Raw genomic sequence first — 18,875 nt, 5'->3', positions numbered from 1 at the left:
ACCCTAGACCGCGGATCCTAAACGGTGGACCATAGACCCTTTAGCCCTAGACCCTAAAGAATATACCCTTAACCCTACACCGCAGACCCTAGACCTTTAACCCTAGACCGTGGACCCTAGACTCTTAACTCTAGACCGCGGACCCTAGAATGTGCACCCTAGACACTTAACCATAGACCACGGACCCTACACACCGGACCCTAGACTCTTAACACTTGACCCTTAACTTGATTGTGGGCCATAAACACTTAACCCTAGACCCTTAACCCTAGACTGCAATCCCTAGACCGCGGACCCTAGAATCTTAACCCTAGACCACAGAACCTAGACCGTGGACCGTAGACCCTTAACCCTAGAACCTTATCCCTAGATCATGGAAGCTTGACCCTTAACCCTAGACCCTCAAACCTAGGCCGTGGACCCTAGTACCTTAGCATTAGACTCTTAACCGTAGACCGTGGATCCTAGACGGTGGACCCTAGACCCTTTAGCCCTAGACCCTAAAGCCAGGACCCTTAACTGTAGACTGCGGACCCTAGACCCTTAACCCTAGCCCTTTAACCCTAGCCCCTTAACCCTAGACCGCGGTCCCTAGATGGCAGACCCTAGACCCTTAAGCCTAGACACTTAACCCTAGACATCGGACCCTAGACCTTTAAACCTAGACCCTTAACCCTAGATGCTTAACCCTAGACCCTAGACCCTTAACACTAGACCGCGGACCCTACACCCTTAACCCTAGACCCGTAACCCTAGAACCTTAACCCTAAACCGCAGACTCTAGACCCTTAACCCTAGACCACGGACCCAAGACCCTTAACCTGCAGACCCTATACTATGGATCCTTGACCACAGACCCTTGACAGTGGACCCTAGACCCTTAACCCTAGACCCTTTAGCCCTAGACTCTTAAGCGTAGACCGTGGTCCAAAGACTCTTAACCCTAGACCACGGACCATAAACCGCAGACATTAGACCCTTAACCCTAGACCCTTAACCCTAGACCGCAGACCCTAGACACGTAACCCTAGACCCCCAACCCTAGACCACGTACCCTAGACCCTTAACCCTAGACCCTTAACCATAGACCGTGGACTGTAGACCCTTAACCGTCGACCCTTAACCCTAGACCCTTAACCCTTGACCGTGGACCCTAGACCCTTTAGCCCTAAACCCTTAACCCTAGACCCATATCCCTAGACCCCTTAAACCTAGACCGAGGATGCCAGACCGCGGACACTAGACCGCGCACCCTAGACCCTTAACCGTAGACCGCGGACCCTATACCGCGGAACCTAGACTGCGGACCCTAGACCTTTTAGCAGTAGATCATTAACCCTAGACCCTTAACCCTAGACATCAGAGCCTAGACCCTTAAACCTAGACCGTGGACCCTACACCCTTAACTCTAGACTGCAGAACCTAGTACCTTAACACTAGACCCTTATCCCTAGACTCTTAACACTAGACCCTTATCCCTAGACCCTTAACCCTAGACCGTGGACACTAGACCCTTAACCCTAGAACCTTAACCCTAAACCGCAGACTCTAGACCCTTAACCCTAGACCCTTAACCCTAGACCATGGACCAGAGACCCTTAACCGTAGACCGCAGACCCTATACTGCTGACCCTTGACCGCGGATCCTAGACCCTTAACCCTAGACCCTTTAGCCCTAGACTCTTAAGCATAGACCGCGGTCCCTAGACTCTTAACCCTAGACCGCAGACCGTATACCCTTAACCCTAGACTGCGGAACCTAGACCCTTAACCGTAGACAGCGAACCCTAGACCGCGGACCCTTGACCGTGAACCCTAAACCCTTAACCCTAGACCCTTAACCCTATACCACTGACCCTAGACCCTTAAACCTAGACTGTGCACCCTAGACCCTTAACCCTAGACACTTATCCCTAGACCCTTGACCCTAGACCACGCACCCTAGACCGCAGACCCAAGACAGCGGACCCTAGACCCTTAGCCTTAGACCCTTAACCCTAGACCTCGGACCCTAGACCACAGACCCGAGACCCTTAACTCAAGACCCTTAAGCCTACGGCATAAACCCTAGACGCTGGACCCTAGACTCCTGACACTGGACCCTAGATACTAAACCCTAGTCCCTAGTCCCTTGACCCTGGGCACTTAATTACAGACCCTAGACCCCTGACTCTAGACCCTTCAGCCCACAGCCTAAACCCTAGATACTAGACCCTATAACTTCAATTCTTTACCCTAGATTCTAAACACTAGACCCTAGACCCTTCACCCTGGGAACTTATCTCTAAACCCTAGTCCCGTAACTCTAGACCCTTAAGCCCACATCCTAAAGCCTATACACAAGACCCTTAACCCTCTATACTAAAATGTAGACCCTAGAGGCTTGACCCTGGGCATTTAACTCCAGACCCTAGACCAATAACTCTAGACCATTAAGCCCACAGCCTAAATCCTAGACACTAGAGCCTATAAACTGGACCCTCTGCCCTTAACCCTGGATACTAAACCATAGACTCTAGAGCCTTGACCCTGGGAACTTATCTCTAGACCCTAGACCCATAACTCTAGACCCTTAAGCCCACGGCTTAAATCCTAGACCCTAGACACTGGACCCTCAACCCTTAACCCTGGACACTAAACCCTAGACCCTAGAGCCTTCACCATGCGCACTTAACTCCAGACCCCAGACCCATAACTCTAGACCTTTAAGCCCACAGTCTAAACCCTAGACAATAGATCCTAGACACTGGACCCTCTACCCTTAACCCTGGATACCTAACCCTAGACTCTAGACCCTTCACCCTGGGCACGTAACTCCAGACCCTAGACCCATGTGTCTAGACCCTTAAGCCCACAGCCTAAACCCTAGACACTAGACCCTAGACACTGGACCCTCTACCCTTAACCCTAGATACTAAACCCTAGACCCTACACCCTTGACCCTGGGAATTTAACTCCAGACCCAAGACCCCTGTGTCTAGACACTTAAGCCCACAGCCTAAACCATAGACAATAGACCCTAGACCCTCAGCTCTTTACCCTAGATTCTAAACCCTAGACACTGGACCCTAGACCCTTGACCAGGCGCACTTAACTCCAGACGCTAGACCCATGACTCCAGAACCTTAAGCCCACAGCCTAAATCTTGGACACTGACCCTGGACACTGCACCCTCTACCCTTAATCCTAGATACTAAATGCTAGAACCTTGAGCCCTGACCCTGGTAACTTACATCCAAACCCTAGACCTGTAACTCTAGATCCTTAAGCCCACAGCCTAAACCCTAGACACTAGACCCTTAACCCTCAGTACTGAACCCCAGACCCTAGACCCTTTACCCTCACATTTGACTCTAGACCCGTGACTCTAGACCCGTAAACCCACAGCCTAAACCCTAGACACTAGACTCTAGACAATGGACCCTCTATCCTTAAACCTAGATACTAAACGCTAGACCCTTGAGCCTTGACCCTGGTGACTTAAATTCAGACCCTACACCTGTAACAGTAGACCCTGAAGCCTACACCCTAAACCCTAGACACTAGACCCTATAACCTCAAGTCTTTACCCTAGATTCTAAACCCTAGACCCTAGACACTGGACCCTAGACCCTTAACCATAGATACTACACCATAGACTCTAGAGCCTAGACCCTACTGACTTAACTCCAGACCCTAGACCCTTAACTCTAGACCCTTAAGCCCACAGCTTAAACCCTAGACACTAGACCCTATAACCTCAAGTATTTACCCTAGATTCTAAACCCTAGACTCTAGAGCCTTCACCCTGGGCACTTAACTCCAGACCCTAGACCCATGTGTCTAGACCCTTAAGCCCACAGCCTAAACCCTAGACACTAGACTCTAGACACTGGACCCTCTACCCTTAACCCTGGATACTAAAAGCTAAAACCCTTGAGCCTTGACCCTGGTGACTTAAATCCAGACCCTACACCTGTAACTGAAGACCCTGAAGCCTACAGCCTAAACCCTAGACACTGGAGCCTAGACACTGCACCCTATAAACTGGACGCTAGACCCTAGACCCTTGACCCTGTGGACTTATCTCTAGACCATAGACCCATAACTCTAGACCCTTAAGCCCACATCCTAAACCCTATACACTAGACCGTTAACCCTCATTACTAAACCCTAAACTTTAGAGCCTTGACCCTGGGCACTTCACTCCAGACCCTGAACCCGTAAGTCTAGACCCTTAAGCCCACAGCCTAAACCCTAGACACTAGACCTTAGACCCTCAGTTCTTTACCCTAGATTCTAAACCGTAGACCGTAGACACTGGACCCTAGGCCCTTAACCCTAGATACTAAACCAAAGAACATACAGCCTTAACCCTAGGCCTGTTACTCTAGACATTTACACTAGAATCTTAACACCAGACTCTAAATACTTGGTCCTTATTCCTAGACGTAAATCTTAGACTCTTTACTATAGACCCTTACCCTATGCGCTAAACTCTAGACCCTTAAAGCCTACAGACTAAACCCTAGACACTAGACCCTAGACACTTAACCATAGGCCCTTAATCCTAGATACTAAATCCTAGAACCTACAGCATTAACCCTAGGCCTTTTACTCTAGACATTTACACTAGAAGCTTAACCCTAGGCTCTAAATGCTTAGCCCTTATTCCTAGACAGTAGACCTTTGACCCTTTACCCCAGACCCTACACCCTTGACCATGGATGTTTAACTGCAGATCTTATACACTTAACCCTAGACTCTAACCTCTAGATCCTTAAGCCTACAGCCTAAACCCTAGACACTTGACCATAGACCCTTAACCTTAGATACTAAACCCTAGAGCCTTAACCCTAGGCCTTTTACTCTAGACATCTACATTAGAAGCTTAACCCTAGGCTCTAAATGCTTGGCCCTTATTCCTAGACAGTAGACTTTTGACTCTTTACCCTAGACCCTACAGCCTTGACCATGGATGCTTAACTGCAGAACTTAGACCCTTAACCCTAGACTCTAAACTCTAGACCCTTAGGCCTACAGCCTAAACCCTAGACACTTGACCATAGACCCTTAATACTATATACTAAACCCTAGAGCCTTAACCCTAGGCCTTTGACACTAGATGTTTTACACTAGCATCTCAACCCTAGAATCTAAATGCTTGGCCTTATTCCTAGACCGTTGTCCTTAGACTCTTTATCCTAGACCCTTAACCCTAGAGCCTAGACCCTTGACCCTGGATGCTTAACTCTAAGACCTTTAACTCAAGACCCTTAAGCCTACAGCATAAACCCTAGACACTGGACCCTAGACCCCAGACACTGGACCTTAGATACTAAACCCTAGTCCCTAGACCCTTCACCCTGGGCACTTTACTCCAGACCCTAGACCCTTAAGCCGAGACCCTTAAGCCTACTGCCTAAACCTTAGACACCAGACCACAGACACTTTACCCTAGACCCTTAACCCTAGGTACTAAACCCCAGGCCCTACAGCATTAACCCTAGGCCTTTTACTCTCGACATTTCACACTAGGAGCTCAAACCTAGACTCCAAATGTTTGGCCCTTATTCATAGACTCTAGACCTTAGACTATTTATCCTAGACTCTTAACCCTAGACGCTAAAATCCAGACCCTAGACCCTTAACCCTAGACGCTAAACTCTAGACACTTTCGCCTACAACCTAAACCCTAAACACTAGACCCTTAACCCCAGACCCTAGAGCCTTAACCCTAGGCCTTTTACTCTAGACATTTACACTAGAAACTTAACCCTAGGCTCTAAATGCTTGCCCCTTATTCCTAGACCATAGACCTTTGACTCTTTACCCTAGACCCTACACCCCTGACCATGGACACCTACAGCCTAAACCCTAGACACTAGACCCTAGACCCTTGACCTTGGGCACTTAACTCCAGACACTAGACCCTTAAGTCTACAGCCTAAACACTAGACACTATATTCAAGACACTGGATCCTAGACACTAAAAACTAGGTACTAAACCCTAGACCCTTACACCTGGAGACTTAACTCCAGACCCTGAACCCGTAACTCTATACCGTTAGGCCTACAGCCTAAACCCTAGACCCTACAGCATAGACCCTGGGCACTTAACTCCAGACCGCACACCCTGAAGCTCACATCCTAAAACCTAGACACTAGACCAAACAGAACAAACAGAACAAACAAAACCCTAGATACTAAAACCTAAACCCTTGACACTGGACCTTAAACCCCAGACACTGGACCCTCGATACTAAACCCTTGACCCTGGGCACTTAACTCCAGACCCCAGACACGTAACTATAGACCCTTAAGCCTACGGTCTAAACACTAGACACTGGACCATAGACACTGGACCCTTGACCCTGGTCACTTAACTCCAGACTCAAAACCCTTAACCCTAGACCCTTAGGCCTACATCGTAAACCCTAGACCCTGGACCCTTAATCCTAGACACTGGACCCTAGAAACTAGAACCTTGACCCTGGGCACTGTACTCCAGACCCTAGACCCGTAACTCTAGACCCTTAAGCCGACAGCCTAAACCCTAGACTCTGGACGTTAGACACAGGACCCTAGACCCTCTGAGTAGTTTTGTGCTTCTTCTCTCCAGTCCTGCTTTTATGGATGAGTATGAGAAGATTGAGGAGCAGCTGCAGAAACACTACAGCACTTAGCTGGAAAAATTCCAGAATCTGACCTACATGGAGCAGCTCCTGGAGGATCAGTGACAGACGGAGCAAGAGATGTTTGAGGTAAAAGAGCTTAGAAATGCTCAGCAAAGCTGCACATCCTGTGGTTCTTGGCTGGGTGCTGTAGGGTTCTTGACCCTGGGCGCTTAACTCCAGACCCTAGACCCTTAACCCTAATCCCTTAAGCCTCCAGCCTACACTAAAACTGGAGCCTAGGCCACAGAGTCTTGATCCTGGACACTTAATTCCAGACTATAGAACCGTAAGTCTAGACCCTTAAGCCTACCGTTGACACTGCACCCTAAACAGAAAGCCTTGACTGTGGGCACTATGCATAACAAACCCTAGAACCAAAACCCTTGATCATGGCACTTTTCTCCAGACCCTAGACCCTTCATTCTAGTCATTGAAGTGTCCAGGCTAAACCCTAGAAACTAGATTCTAGACACTGGAGCCTAGACACTGGACCCTATAGCCTTGACTCTGGGCACTTAACTCCAGAACATAGACCCGTAATTTTAGACACTTCAGCCTACAGCCTAATCCCTAGACACTAGACCCTAGATACTAAACCGTTGTCCCTAGACCCTTGACCCTGGGCACTTAACTCCAGACACTAGACCCTTAAACCCTCAGCCTAAACCCTAGACACTACACTCTAGACACTGGACCCTAGAGCCTTGACCCTGGGCACTTAACTCCAGAACCTAAACCATAGCTCTAGACTGTTAAACCTACACCTTAGATCCTAGACACCAAATCCTACACCCTTGACTCTGGGCACTTAACTCTAGACCATTAACCCTAGATACTAAACCCAGACCCTTGAGCCTTAACCATGGGCATTTAACTCCAGATCCTAGACCAGTAACCCTAGTCTGTTAAGCCTGCAGTCTAAACCCTAGACACCAGACCCTAGACACTAGATACTAAACCCTAGACCTTACTAAACCCTGGACACTTAACTCCAGACCCTAGACCCTTAACTCTAGACCCTTAATCCTAGATACTAAACCCTAGACCCTAAACCCTTGACCCTGGGCACTTAAGTCCAGACCCTAGACCCGCAACCCTAGTCCCTTAAGCCTGCAGCCTAAACCCTAGACACTGGACCTTAGACCCTATCCTCTTGACCCTGGGCACTTAAATCCAGACCCTAGACACGTAACTCTAGACCCTTAAGCCTACAGCCTAAACCGTAGACACTAGACCCTAGATACTGGACAATAGACACTGGACCCTAGACCCTTGACCCTGGGCACTTAACTACAGGCCCTGGACCTTGAAGCTTACAGCATAAACCCTAGGCACGACACCCCAGACACTGGACCCTAGACACTAGATCCTTGACTCTGCGCCCTCAACGCCAGACCTTAGACCCTTAAGCGTACATCTAAACCTTAAACAGTAGACCCTAGATACTAAACTCGAGCTACTGAAACCTAGACCATAGACACTAGAGCCTGGGCACTTAACTCCAGACCCTAGACACATAACTCTAGACCCTTAAGCCTACAGCCTAAACCCTACACACTAGACTGGAAACACTGGACTCTAGACACTGGATCCTACACCCTTGACCCTGGGCACTTAACTCCAGACCCTAGACCCTTAATCCCACAGCCTAAACCCTAGACACTGGACCCTAGAACTTTGATCTTGGGCACTTAACTCCAGACCCTAGACCCTTAACACTGGACCCTTAAGCCTACAGCCTAAACCCTAGACAATCAGCTGCCCTTTGTGTGCATGGCCAGGGCGGTGCTCTGCTGACTGGTAAACGCTGGGCTGGGTGGGGCCAGATGAGTCACTTAACTCCAGACTCAAGACCCTTAACCCTAGACCCTTAGGCCTACATCATAAACCCTAGACACTGGACACTGGACCCTTAACCCTAAACCCTAGACACTTAAGGCCACATCCTGCGGTGCGAGGCGGAAGTCAGCAGCCGATGGTCTCTGAGATGGGTTAGGAGTCAGTGAGGGAGCCCGGGGCCGGGCCGGGTTCTGCTGCCAGCAGTTTCTAGTTCTGGGGAGAAGCTGCAAGGGATGGGAGTGCTGGTAAGGGGCAGTGGGTGTGGGGTGGTAACGGTGGGGGCGGGGGGACACAGCGAGAGATGGGAACGGGGCGTGGGGGGGGGAACGTGGGGGGGGAACGTGGGAATGCGGATGCCCCCCCGCCAAGCGCTGCCCCCCCGACCACGAGCACTGTCCCCCCCTTCTCGCGATCGCCGCCCCCCCCCGAGCTCTGCCTCCCCCCCCTCATTCCAAGTGCTGCTAAAGTGGGGGGAGGTGGAAGAGGCCCAGGGCTGTTGGGCGGCGCAGCAGCAGCTGGTGTTTCATCCAGATAGGATGGTTTGGATGGGAAGGGACTTTAAAGATTGTCTAGTTCCAAATGCTTTGCACTCACCTCGATTTGTTTTGCATTTATTTCCAGTTGGAGCGTGGCTGGCACGTGGTCACGTGGCTCTGTCCCCATTTTGTTTCATGTAGGAATACAACATTTTTAATGGGCAAGGATAAATAATTAGTGAATACCTGGCTAATTTTTTCATGTTGGTATCAAGAAATTTTAGGTATTAAGAATCTAAAAAGCAGTAGTCATCAGTCTAAATGCCTCCTTAAATTGTCAATGTTTTAATAGTTATGAGTGCTTTTACATTTATTAATTTGATCATCTTTACCCTGGTTTCCCCTGGTTTCTGCCCCCAGGTAAACAAGGCTTACACATGTTTTTTAAAATAGGTTAATGTTGTCGTGGTTCTTCAGACCCTCAACCGGTAACTCTAGACGCTTAAGTCTACAGCCTAAACGCTAGACACTGAACCCTAGAGCCTTCACCCTGGGCACTTAACTCCACACCCTAGACCCTTAACCCTAGCTACTAAACCCTAGACCTTTGACCCTGGACACTTAAATTCAGACCCTAGACCCTTAACCCTAGACCCTTAAGCCTACAGCCTAAACCCTAGACACTAGACCCTAGACACTAGAACCTAGACCCTTAACCCTAGATACTAAACCCTAGACCAAGAGCCTTAACCCTAGTCCTTTTACTCATGACATTTTACTCTAGAAAATTAACCCTAGTCTCTAAATGCTTGGCCCATATTCCTAGACATTAGACTCTTTAAATCCGTGACCCTGGGCGCTTAAGTCCAGCATCTAGACCCTTATCCGTAGACCCTTAAGCTGATAAACTGGGAGCAACAGAGCAATTGGCTAATTGGGAAAGGCCAGTAAGTCCAAGCTCAGCTGGGTTAGTTCTGGACCTGTTCATGAAATGATTGACTACAGCTGAGCAGCACCTCACCTGCTAAACTTTGATTTGTCTGCTAAAAAGGTGAAAAGGCTGCCTTTCTGGCCACCAGACCAATGCCATCCTGAGGGCATGAAGAAGAGTGTGGCCAGCAGGTCAGGGAGGTTGTTCTGCCCCTCTGCCCTGGTGAGGCCCCCACCTGTAGAAGCATGTGTGGTTCTGGGCTCCCAGTTCAGGAGGGACAAGGAGCTACTGGAGAGAGCCCAGCCCAGGTCTGCAGAGATGCTGAAGGGACTGGAGCATCTGCTGGTGAGGAAAGGCTGGGAGAGCTGGGGCTGTTCATGTGGAGAGGAGGAGACTGAGTGGGGATCTCATCAGTGCTGGTCAGTATCTAGAGGGGGTGGGAGGAGGGGGGGACCAGACTCTTCTCAGTGCTGTCCAGTGAGAGGACAAGGGGCAATGGGCACAAGCTGGAGCCCAGGAGAGTCAAACTGAACATGAGGAACAACTTATTTCCTGTGAGGGTGACAGAGTCCTGGGACAGGCCGCCCAGAGAGGTTGTGGAATCTCCTTCTTTGGAGACATTCCAAAGCCAGCTGGACATGTTCCTGTGGAACCTACTGTAGGGGATCCTGCTCTAGCAGGGGCTTGGACTGCATGATCTCTAGAGGTCCATTCCAACACCAGCACTCTGGGATTCTGTTTGGAAAGGCATGATAGTGGATACACAGAAAGTTTTCCTTTGCTCTACGGAGTTTTTGCACCAAAGTTTGATGAGGTTTTTTGTCTGACACTTGTAGTCTCTGAAGTCTGGAACCTGAAAAACAAAAGGTGCTTTTAGATGAGCACACATTGAAAGGCAACTGCAAAGCCCAACATGCTGATTTCAGAATTCTACATCTATAGGTCAATATTTCTCTGAGTAGTTTTGTGCTTCTTCTCTCCAGTCCTGCTTTTATGGATGAGTATGAGAAGATTGAGGAGCAGCTGCAGAAACACTACAGCACTTAGCTGGAAAAATTCCAGAATCTGACCTACATGGAGCAGCTCCTGGAGGATCAGTGACAGACGGAGCAAGAGATGTTTGAGGTAAAAGAGCTTAGAAATGCTCAGCAAAGCTGCACATCCTGTGGTTCTTGGCTGGGCGCTGTGGGGTTCTTGACCCTGGGAGCTTAACTCCAGACCCTAGACGCGTAAGTCTAGACCCTTAAGCCTACAGTCTAAACCCTAGACACTGGAGTCTAGACCCTTAACCCTATATACTAAACCTTAGATGCTAGACCCTTGACCCTGGGCACTTATCTCCAGACCCCATATGCGTAACTCTAGACCCTTAAGCCTACGGTCTAAACCCTAGACACTACACCCTAGACACTGGACCATGAACACTGGACCGCTGACACTCATCACTTAACTCCAGACTCCAAACTCTTAACCCTAGACCCTTAAGGCTACAGCGTAAACCCTAGACACTGGACACTGGACCCTTAATCCTAGACACTGGAGGTCTACTTTGCAGTCACTTAGAGAGGAAGGATGCTAGCTGGCAGTACAGCTGCCGTGGGGAATCTGTCTCCATCCCAGACCCTGCGAACAGCCAGAGGGCCCTGTGTTTGGTCTCCTCCCCAGACCAGCACAGCAGATGTTGAGGTTTGGACGTGCTGGAGCAAGAAGTGGTTCTGAGCAGCTGGGATGACCCACAGATGGTGGACGTGGAACAGTAGCAGCAGCTGAGGCCAGAGCCTAGCCTGTCCTGCCCCTGGTTTTCTACATGGGACAAAAAATCAGGCAATACAGGGATGATTTCCATGCAGACCCAGGGCAAAAAGTTGACAATACGCCACTTTCCTCCAGCTGAAGCACCATACTGGGGAAGGAGGCTGAGCCAGGCCAGTGTGGTTTTGGGCTCCAAGGCTGCAAGCGATGTAATGTCTGACTCCCAGCACACAACCTGTCCCTGCTGCTCTCTGGATCTTTCCTCCATGGGGCAGTACAAATGTAGATGCAGGATGTTGTCAGTGGCCATGCAAAATTCATGTGGAGGTGGGTGCAGAGGAGCAGGCCCCAACAGCCCAGCAGATCCTGACCCCAGCGGGAGCTGGAAGGCCTGACCTCTTCACCTCCCTCCTACTCCTAGATCTTATTTGGAAATTCAGCAAACACAGCCTAGCTTGCCCAGAAATGGATATTCCCAGAGCTTGCTCTCAAATGAATCACATGCTAGAAACAGCCGTGGTTAAGAGCAAGTGAACAATGCTGCTGCAAAGCTTGCCTGGCTGTTTTAGTAACTGTGGATTGCTGGTCTTGGAGGCCAAAATATTTTAGGTGTGTTGCCTCTGCTGGAGGACAGTTAGATGCAGGTGTGGTGTTGACTTTAAACCTTAGGGCCTCTTGCTCTTCAGCTTATATTTGGATATTTGGTGAAGCCTCTCTGCAGCTATGCTGCCCTCTCTGACTGCTCAGCAGGCCAAGCTGGGGTCTCCCTGATCCCATGGGAGCTCCTGAAGGAGCTCCTGAATTGTCTGTGCTGCATCCATCAGCCCAGGATGTGTCAGACTGAGGAGAAGGGGACACTGGGAGGTGTTCCTTTGTCTGTAGTGTTCATAACTCTGGGCTTTGTTGGCAACTGACAAGATAAAGTCGGGGTCTGGTAGAAAATGGGGAGTTTTGACTTGAAAACCTGGGCAACTAGATTTGCTTGGCTTTTTCCTGTCAAGTTCTGCAACAGAAATTACTTTTGTTGTGTCACCAGAAAAAAACACCTGTTTGTCTAGTCTGTAGTTTTTGTGCTCTTAGGAGTGGAAATTTCTGTGGCTGCTGCTGACAGTTCAAAAGAAGCAAACCTGCAGACAGATTTCTCCTGACTCTTTTTCCATGCTCCTGCTCAGCACTTTCTCCTTCATCCCTTGATAGCAGATGTTCAGAGGAAAGGTTAGGAAATGCTGCCTTTGGATCCTTCCCCAGCCACCACCTCCCTTGCTCTCGGTGGGTGATGTGCTCATGTGTGTGATGGGGCAGATGCCACTCCATGACTGGCCTTTGCACTGATCTCCTCTGGAGAAGTTTTGCCTGGTCTGAGTGTGATCTATGCAGCAGAAGAATAATATTGTGATTTCTTTGCTTATTAGGGAACTTGCAGCATGTCCAGGACTTGTCTTCTTCCAGCAATTGTGTTCCTCGAGGTCTGCTGGAGGCGCTGAGGTAATCCTGACTACCCCCTTGGATGTGGCCCCACTTACACCATCACCTTTATGCACTGTCCTCTCCTCAGGATGTCTTCTGGCATCTCAGTTCCCCTCATCTGCAGTCTTGGGAAGATGCCTGATGTCAATAAGCTGCCATGGTGATGGAGTGCAGCACCAGCCCTGCTGTGTGCAGCAAGCAAACAGGGTTCATGGAGCCTCTGCAGAGCAGATCAGCCACCCCTCTCCTCTGCCAGGCCTGACATCTGTCCTGGGCTTTCCAGCCAGCCCTCTTCTAAATGACTTGCAGGCCACCACAGAATAATAACTGCTTGTAAAAAAAGCCCAAACAAACCAGAAAAGAAAAGCAAACAGTCTAAAGCCCTCTGTATGTCCCATTTCAGTCTTCATTTTCCTTAAAAACAAACCAGTTGGAAATGCTGAAATCAACTGTTTATTCATGGAAATGCACAGAGCACAATGTCACTGAGCACATCTGAAGGGCTGACTCTTTCTGCCAGAGTGATGATCACAAATAATGGTCACATCTAAAGGATCTGTCCTGGGGTAAGGAAGCAACTTTAAAAGGTGACTCACAAGTTAATGTAACCAGTGAAGGAATATAAGAATTGCTGGGCTAAATCAGACCAGTCTTGCTTAGATTTATATTGTGATTTAAAACCAAAGGTAGCTTCTTCAGAGCAAAGTATGAGAACTTAATGGAAGCAGTTATGAAAGAGCTCGCCCACACGTTACATCTACCCTATCTTTAATATAATGATTAACAATTAGATTCAGACCTGATGAACAAAGTTGAATATGCCTTGTAATTGATACCTCTGAGTGTTCTCTATTAATGTGTCAAGACTGCTCTCAAATCTTAAGGTTTCTCCTGTCGTGGTGAGTGTTCACTGTGCTCAAACTCACTCAGAACAAGATACAGAGGCAGTGTCTGGGTTCCTTTTGCATCCTTTATGTTCCCACCTTTGACTGTTTCTTTTGTGGATATTAATCAGCAGAGTCCTTGTTTTTCCTAATATGTTGGAACCCACCCATTCCTGGCTTTAAATAAAAATCTTTACAATGAAATTATTTGTGTCTCTTTTTAAGCAGTGATCCTTTTCCTTTTAGTTGAACCTTACAAGTGTTTTCTAGGCCTTTTCTTGTTCTCTGAATTCTTGCCATCTCTGTTATCTTTGTTTTGAGCTGGGATGATGCCTGCAGTTGGAGTATTAAATTAGATACCTGTGCATCCAAAGATATGGCAGCTTCCTTGGGACAGTCACCTGAAGCTCCTGAAGAGCTCAGCCCCCTTCCTCTGCTCTGGGGCATTCTCATTATTTCAGTTTCTTTATTCTACATACTAAGAAGTCTTTGGATTCCCCTACTCCAGAAGCTGAATTAGAGAATCTGCAAAACTTTCCTTTCCTGGGAAAGCTGAGCTACAGGAGAGCACCCAGAGGGGACAAGAACACAAGCTCGGTCAAGTGAAGAGCTCCTCACCCCTCCATGTGAAGCTCCCAGGTATGTCTGCACAAGAGCGCACCTTGTCCCTCAGCCTGGGAGAATCCCAGCAAAAGGATGAGGGGAGCAAAGGAAAAGAGCAAAGGCTTTCTCCTGACAAAGCCTGGAGAAAAGCCGGAGCTCAGCTGAGTGGATGGGAGAAGCATTTCCTTTAATTCTGCTTTTCATGCTCAAACCCATCTCAGCATGTGAACAGTTGTGCTGAAGAGCTTGTCCTCCTGGGTGTGCTTGGTGTGTGGGTGCTGGTGGCCGAGGGAGCGTGGCAAGAGTGTGGTGGGGCTCAGAGGAGCCCTCAGGGAGTCTGATACTGATGTCCTGCCCCAGGAGGGTAGGGGGCCTCTGAGTCCCCAGATATGCCTTTGCGGCTTTTTCTCTGGCAGGTTCCTCTCTGGCTCCTTGGATTTATGCACCATATTAAATCAGTCCTTTTCTTTTTTCCCTGCGAATGCTCCTTGTTCTTCTTATCTCTGGGAATACACTTTCCTTCCTGGATTTTGTGTAGATTGACTTATTTCACTATCACAATACCATTTCTGCATCAAGTTTACTTTATGTTGGTTATCCAGCTGTGAGCTAGCAGGAGAGGAAGAGGACCAGCAGTAGCTTCATTTTGAAGCCCAAACCCAACCTGCAAAACTGGAAGATATTAATTATTTAAGCTGTGCATCATCAGCTTTTCTTAAAGAAGTTTGCTCCTTTGAAAGTAGCCTGTCTATAAGTTAAGGGAGAGAGTTCCAGCCTCTTGCAGGAGTCATGACTTTCCCTGGCAATCTGCACTCTGGAAAGCATCAGGACTTAGCTGCAAAGGTGGGTTTTGGAGGGCACAAGGATGGCTGTGCCTGGATGGCATGTTATACCCTCCCCAGGACCAAGCTTTCAGAGCTGGGCATACACAGGGGTTATGAAGAACAACTTTTGCCTCTGCATTCTCAGGTACCTTCCTCTCACCTAAAGCCAGAACTGCACTCTCATAGAATGGTTTGGGTTGGAAGGTAAGCTCCACTTGGTTCCAACCCCCTGCTTGGGCAGGGACGTCTCCCACTAGACCAGAGCTCATGTAGCTCTTGCCTGTTTTAGCCATGAGTGGGTTTGATTCAATCTGAAAACTCCTGAGACTTCTTCAGTTCTATCTCCTTTTTCTGATGCAGAAGAGGAAACTCTAAGGCTCCCTCCCTGTGTGTGTGAGGGTCTAAACCAACTGCACGAAGGTCCCAACCTTCCATGTTTAAGCTGAGGTCTGTTTACATCTTATAAACAAGATTTAATAGTATTTTCCAAGCAATCTCTTTAGTGTTGAATGCTCAGATCATTAAAATACCAAGTCTCTTCTTGTACAAAGCCTTGGACATCTGGAGTTTGAGACTCCCACAGAGCTGCTACCAGCTGACAGGGGACAAACTCCTTCTGAGTTCCACCCTTAGTGCTTCATTGATTTTTAACTTGTTCCTGTGTTGGGAAACAGCAATGACAAGTATTTGCTGTCCATACCCCACCTCTCTCAGGACTCTGATTAACCTGCTGCTCATTCCCTTTCTAACGGAAATTGATGGTTTTCTTCTCTCTCTGTAGGAGTAGGAAAAAAAAGTATTCCCTTTACTGCTCTGTCAATCTCTGCCAAGGCTGTGGTGGCTGCTCTGCAGGGCTTGGCAGGTCCCAGGGAGGTTAAGAGGTTGGTTTGCATGTTTCTGCTTATTAATATTTGCCATTCATTACATACACTAATGTCTTCTTGGCCACAGAGCCAAATATATGAAATATTAAAATAAAACCTGTCATGTATGATGCTCTCAGGCACATGGGGTGATTCTTGGGGTGCCCTACACAGGGACAGCAGTTGGACTTGATGATCTTGATGGGTCCCTTCCAACTCAGCATCTTCTGTGATTCTATGATATAGCATTGGACTCTGTAGAGATAATACAGGTATGTTATACACCCTATAAAAGAATAATTGTAAAGCTGTGTCTTAAATATGACTCTCCACTGGGAAGCCATGTTCAAATGGAAGCATTAAGATCCCTGGAGCTTGGGCAGGGCTCTGATCAGTGGTTGACATCTGCAGCATGGCCCGGAACTTTACAAAATCAGGCTTAAAGACCTCTGATGATGCAGCATTTGCAGAATGTCTGTAAATACAAGCCCTTTCTCAAGTGCCCCTGTTGAACTCCTGCATCCTCCACACAAGGCACAGTGGTGTGGGGGAGATGCTACCACGTCCAGCAGATGCTTTTTGCTTTGTTAAAATCTGTTACATTTAAACCCGTTTTTACATCATGCAAATTCCTTGGTTGTGAAGAGCAGGAAATGAACATTTCTTTTCTTTTTCATCATCATCTTTGCCTGTTATACGGCAGCTGGAATAATGTGTTCTCTTTCAAAGGAAAACAAAGGCATAAAAATAGATCTTCAGAGCACAGAACAGCGGCAAGAAGATCTTTAAATAAACCTCCTTAGAATAATCTGTTTTCACATTTGCTGCTTCAAATAGATTTACTTCCTAGCCTTCTCTCTGGAAGATGCTTTTATCAGATCCGAAACAAAAGGACATTTAGTCTGAAAACCTTTTGTGATGTTTTTCTAACAACTGACTGTAGCACCTGAGGACAAATCAAACATCTGTATGTGCATATGATCCAGTATCATAGAATCACAGAACCATTCAGGTTGGAAAAGCCCCTTGGGATCACTGAGTCCAACCATCATCCCTACTCTACAAAGTTCTCTAGGCCCTTCACCAGCTTTGTTGCCCTCCTCTGTCCTCGCTCCAGCACCTCAAGATCTCTCTTGAATTGAGGTGCCCAAAACTGGACACAATACTCAGCTGTGGCCTCACCAGTGCTGAGGACAGGGGGACAATCACCTCTCTACTTCTGCTGGTCACACTATTTCTAATACAAGCACCTTTCAAGTTCCCACCAAGTGCAGTTGTCTTCAGTCCTGGGCACTGTTCTTAAACTGCTGGTGCATTTCCTGGAAAGGAGGCTGTGCTTTGGTGATAAATGAAGTGATTCCAAATAATCTTTTGTCCACAGCAATAGCTATTTTTCATTGGGAAAAGCCCCTTAGCTAGCATGAGAAGCTTAAAAAGCAAACCAAAGGGTGCCAAGCCTGCCTGGGGATGAAACAGGTGAAAATCACAGGACCTAATTTGTGTGATGAAATTAACATATTTTCTGGGCAGTGTCCATCACTGTGTTCTCTCACCCTGGGAGTGAGGATCATAGAATTGTATCATAGAATGGTTTGAGTTGGAAGGGACTTTAAAGATCATCTAGATCCAGCCCACTGCATGGGCAGGGACACCTCCCACCAGACCAGGTTGCTCCAAGCCCCATCCAACCTGCCCTTCAACACTTCCAGGGATGGGGCAGCCACAGCTTCTCTGGGCAACCTGGGCCAGACTCTCAGCACCCTGGAATGGATGTGGGTCACCTGAGCAGGCAGAGTGGCTGCTGACCACTTCAGACTAGGAATCCTCGTGGTTGTCAAGCAGAAGAGCAAACATCCTGGGGATGGAGCCTTGAGGAAAGCAAATCCATTCCAGAATTCATCATTCAGGAAGCTGGATACCTGAGCTGCACCAGGCTGCATCCTTGGTTCCCCTTAAGCACCCTGATGCCCCTGGTATGTCTTGAGTCCTGAAAATTAGGTTCTTTCCCTCTTCCCTATGGCAAATGAATTACCATGGATGTGTTAGTGCCTGTCTAGTGATGATCCAAAATCTCTGTAGTTCTTTTCTGCTCAAGGAATATCCTGGATCTGAGCAATGGAATAGGTCAGAGAAATCAAAGCATTTCCGGGTTGGCAGTGAAAATTTCACACTTGAGCAGATTGTTGTTGCCATTCCAGCACCTCCAGCAGGGGCTGGCTTAGGCACAGATGCTGGAACTTGGCAAATCTAGCTTTTGGTGCCTGGCTTTTCTACAAACTCACTGTGTGAAGTTTGGCAACTTGCTTTATTTCCCTGAGTTTTATCCAAAAGCTGAGGAAGTCAAGGAGAGCCTTTCCTAGAACTTAAATAGGCTTTGATGAGACGATCCTGCCTGAAAGGGTAGAATCAGACATCAAGAAAGAAGGCTTGCCTGGAAAGGGTTAGCTTTCTGAGCTTGCCTGGCAAGGGTTAGCTCTCTAATCTAGATGGAACAGTTTGTGAATACTATAAACAAAGCTTGTTTGATCTCTGAAGCAGATGTCCTGTAGTCACAGAACATGTAGCATAGGAATGTTGTAT

This window comes from Apus apus, chromosome 12 (assembly GCF_020740795.1).
Source record: "Apus apus isolate bApuApu2 chromosome 12, bApuApu2.pri.cur, whole genome shotgun sequence".
Taxonomy (NCBI): Eukaryota; Metazoa; Chordata; class Aves; order Apodiformes; family Apodidae; genus Apus; species Apus apus.
This window is presented reverse-complemented; position numbering follows the sequence as displayed.